The following is a 5129-nucleotide window of genomic DNA, read 5'->3' on the forward strand; positions in this document are numbered from 1 at the left end:
GGGGGGGGGGGTCTCGAAATGCACAGCGTGGGCTAGTAAATCACCTTTTTATCTATGGAGTTTGTTTGCGGAAATCTAATAAGCAGGAAAACTGTCCTATCCCTTGCATCGTTGCCAAAAAGCAGTAATTAGAAAATGTAATGACTACATAGCAGGTAAAGTCTACATGAAGGACATATGAGGCCATGTTTCGTTTGACAGCGTAAACCCAATGAGGAAGTTTGTATTTAAGTGTGATTAAGTTGTATTGTAACAAAAATGTCAGTGGCTCTACATTTACATGCACATAATATTCAAATTTTTTCCCTTATGGCCAAAAAGACAATATTCCGACTAAGCTTTTTATATGGCTAATGAAAGAATATATTCCACTAATATTCCCGTTTACATGCAGTTTACATTCCCGTTTACGTGTTCATATGCAAGTCTTTCATAATATTGTCATATTCTGAATAATTTTGGAGTTTTAGTGTGCATGGAAACGTATTCACTGAGAGGATTTTACATTCCCAGTTTGCATTTCTAGTTAGAAAAGGATGTGACAGGTCGGTGTTGAATGTGACAGCATGACATCACCGTTAATAATTCACTTTTTCTCTCGTTTGAACAGCAAAACACGACAATTCAGAGAAAACAATAACTCTTATTTATTGTAAAAGACAATATGATAATATTACGTGAAAAAGGACAACAGCTTTTCCGTACTTTGGTTGCAGCATTATTCAAAAAAAGAAAAACTGAATAAAAATATTTTGATGACCCTCAGAACTCGCACCATTAAACGTACGATCCACTTTTCACTTGTCTGGTCAGGCAAGTGAAAATAAATTTAACTCGCCCAAAGTCTACTTTTACAAATCCTGTGTTTATTTCTGGAAAAAAAGCGTTTAAAAAAAAAAAAAAAGTCAAACTTCGAAGACAAAAAAAAGTATTGTGAAAAATCATCAAAAGCGTTAAAGAATACAGAAGAAAAGTGTGTAAAAACCTCAAAAAGCAATAAAAACGTACACAAATATGTCCAAAACAACCCGTCTAAAGCGTCAAGCACAAACTCAACTCTTGATTGGCCAATGTCGTTTCACTTGCCCCGGGCCACCCGGCAACCCGATTGGTTGAACCCTGCTCACACTAAATGTCAAAAAATTCTCAAACTGACAATCTCTTCTTGATCGCTCACTTGGCGATGCTTTTCCCGTTCAAATAAGCCAACAGATGTCGAGAGGACTCCTCCCAACCAACGCCACACACACACACACACACACACACACACACACACACACACACACACACACACACACCACACACCACACACCAACCCCACACACACACACACACACACCACACACACACTCGACCCACCTCCAACACTGTTTGTAATGAAATCTAACACTTGGAAGAGGAGAAGTGGACCGGCCACCTGTGCATCCAATTGTTTTCGGCATTTGCAGACACAAAAACAGGAGAAAAGAGAGAGAGAGAGAGAGGGAAGAGGGGGAGAATGGGTAGAGGAATCAAAGCTGCACAATAACACACACACACACACACACACTCACACACACACTCTCTGATACACATGCAAACAGAGAAGAAAGGAATGCAAGCCATTTAGGACATTTTAAGAAAACAAATGGGTTGACAGAATGTTTGAAAGTTTTAAGACAGACACACACACACACACACACACACACACACACACACACACACACAGAGCTGTAACAATTCCAATGTTGCTTTACATGAAAACAGAGCTAGAAAGAGAGAATGGGTATTGAAAGATTCCAGTAAAGCACACATGCACCTTCCACTCAACACCTACACACACAGTCATTCAGTTTCACACACGCACGCACACACGCACAACACACCCACACACACAACCACACACACACACACACACACACACACGGCACGCACACACACAGTCAGTCTGTTTCAACACACAAACACACACACACACACACACACACACACACACACACACACACATACACACACACACTAGAAAGGAACAGCCAACTCCTTCTAAATGAGCCCCTGACATTGCTTGTCACAGTCAGAGGCCTTGATCAGGATTTGCTCACAGGACCTCCTACTCAGCGCACACACACAAACACACACAAGATCTGGGAGGCAGCGGGGAGAGGGGGCTTGGGTGGTGGGGGGGATGTGGGGGGGTAAAAAGCTAAGGGCCATGTTGGAGGAAAAAGGGGAACCCAGCAACATCTGCAGTCTCCGTTGTTGATAGCGTTGCTGCCAGCTTGGAGTCAGATCACACACGATGCTGTGTGTGATCTGACTGCAGTCTGGGCTCTACCTCTTGGCCAACCCCCCCCCCCCCCCCCCCCGCCCCTACCGTCTCAGATCCATACTTCCAAACCTCCCAGCTACCACCTGTTAGTTAATTTGCTGCGATGAAAAGGACACCGTGATACTCTGAAGTCAAACTCCTTCTCTCTACCTCCTTTTTGTTCTCTTTTGTCTGCATCTCTCTGCATCACTTTCTCTTTCTTGGTGCTGATCCCTCCCTCGGAGGGGTTCGATACACCCACGACAGAGTTTTTCCGGACATGGAAGGGTTCAGGGCGATGTTTTTTTTTTTTTTTTCTTTCTTTCCTCCCTCCCCATCTTCCCCCTGAGTTGAGCTTTGATGTGAGAAGACCGGAGTCACAAATCCTTGTCCATTTACCATCTCCTAACTAGGGGCTTGGCACAACCCCACATGGCTAATGATTTGAGATACTTTAATTAGGCCAAAATGTGTCTAAAGATGCAGTTGCGCCCCCCAGACTTCCAGTACCTCCCATGCTAAAGAGATAAATAGACGAAATTTCTATGTAGCAGAGATTTTTAGAGAAGTATTTTCTATCGTTTCATGTCTTTCAGCTGTTGGTAAGTCCCTGCTGGAGGGCCGCGTGTGGGCGTGGCTTGCATTCTTGGAGCGATCCTATTGGATCTGATGCATCATAGAGGCTCAGCTGATGATTTGGGGAAAATCTAAAAGCTCTGCATATGCTGTGTTGGATTTCAAGAGCGACATATAAATGCAGCAAAATCTGGTAAAGCAAAGATATCCACTTTATTTCTGCAGCAATGCAACATTCCTTTTTGTTTATATTGTTTACCTGATGGCCATTGTTCAGTAACAGTAGTATGGACTGTTATGGTATTTACTGACTTGAATTAGATTTTAGAAGTAGGCTATACAAGAAACAATAGAAGACAAAAAGAATTTTCATGAACCGGAATTTTGGAACCAGAGTTTTAAATATCTATAAAATGTTGATTTTAATATTTTAATTACTCATCGAAGTAACTCTTGACATGGCAGTTGTTACTGGAGGAAATGGAGAGATCGAAGTAAACAATGAAAGCTGAAGGTCCCAAAACCGAAAGTCCCCCTTCTCCTCGCAACAAAGACGACGTTCGCAATACTTTAAGATACAATCTTGCATCCATGTGGATTTCCAGCCAGAGATAGCACACTTTTTTGTGTCAACATTGATTTTTCTCTCCTCCACCTCCGCCCCACTCTCCTTTTTAATAGAGGAGAGGATGCTTCAAAGCGCCATTTGCCCAAAGCAAGCTTGACATTCTTGCCTCTCAAAAAGCCATCCCCTCTCTGTAGTTCCGACCCCCCTGTCTTATCCAGTAAGGGCGAGGGAGAGACGAAAACTTCTGAGGGTACCAAAAGGTAGCACACTAAATCCCTCCTATGTAGGTGTGTGAAGTTCTGACAGTTGTGTCCGACTTCGAATCGATACAACCCCCCCCCCCCCCAAGCCTGAAAAGTATGTGTTTGTACAGCCAAAAGACAAGGTATTTCCAGACCCTTCAATCAAAGGCCTCGTCTTCAGAGATTCTCCGCCAGGCAACTTTTCTCCAAGCCGGGCCAAAACAACTTCTGAAAAAGTGTTCGCAGAAGTCTCGAGTAGTTGTTGCATTCAGTCTTCTGTTGTGTGCTCAATTGCAAGTTGTTGTTTCTGTCTCTGTGTCTGGCTGTCGCCCTCTGTCTCTCTCTCTCTCGCCGTCTCACTCTCCTCTCAGACTACTGCGAGGTGTTAAAAAGGAACCAACGGGGGATCTGTTCCTGATCTGCTCCATTATGCAGGTCTGTTCCTGTGCTGTCTGTTGCCGCCTCTTCGCACCTCATATTGCATTTTTGCCCGTCGAGACACACACAGACAACCATACGTACGCAGAGGGAATTGAACTTTGGCTGCCTTTGTGCATCTTGTGCCAGGTGTAAGGCTAAGAGGTGTCTAACCTCGTCTCCGCCCCCGTAGGCCATTCAGGCATGTTTTTCGAAAAGAGAAAAGAAAAAGTGTCTCTGTGATCCAGGCATCCGTTACAGGCTGCGTGGGCGATGCTGCTGCTTGTTTGTTGTTCGTCTCTGGCCCGCTCTTTGCAGAAATGGATGGACTCGTAACTGCTAGAGTAAAGGTGCTACATGTAGCCTGGCATTTGTAACGGTCGACATGTCGTTATCAGAAGAATTGTGATACCTTGGTGTGATTACACCGCCAGAGAAATGAGACCAAGCTGGAGTTTGACTGATAATGGTGTCTTGTGTGATTCCTTTAATTCCGTCAACCCTCTGTTTTCTACCATCTGCCACCAACTTCAACTGAATACTGACATTTGTCGGTATTGTATATCCATTTTTTTTGTAATTCCATATCAAAGCACACTGGGGGATTCACTGTAGAATGCACTTAACGGCTTCAAACTCACACTGCGAGTGCTTTTGAAGCACAGTATCTCCCCTTTTCCCTGAGCTGAACCGCCAGGAAATGAAAGTCGACATTGACCACCCTGCCCACATCCAAACCCACTTGTACGACTCAACAGGAGCCGCTGTACTGCTCTGACCCCGCTAGCCCCCTCTATATCCCTTGTATGAATAAAACATGGCGCCCCCGCTACCTGTTTCTATGTGTACATGTAGGGTCGCGCAGGCCGAGCTCTCTCACACACAAACACACACACATACACAGGAAAACATGCACACAGTCGATGCAGGAAAAGCAGCTAGCGAGCCTGGCCTCCGAGGCCTGACCCTGCACAAGTTTGGCACACACACGCACAAACCTCACATGCACGTTCACAAACGCACATGCAGGCACCGGCAT

Source organism: Etheostoma spectabile, chromosome 24, assembly GCF_008692095.1.
Source record: "Etheostoma spectabile isolate EspeVRDwgs_2016 chromosome 24, UIUC_Espe_1.0, whole genome shotgun sequence".
Taxonomy (NCBI): Eukaryota; Metazoa; Chordata; class Actinopteri; order Perciformes; family Percidae; genus Etheostoma; species Etheostoma spectabile.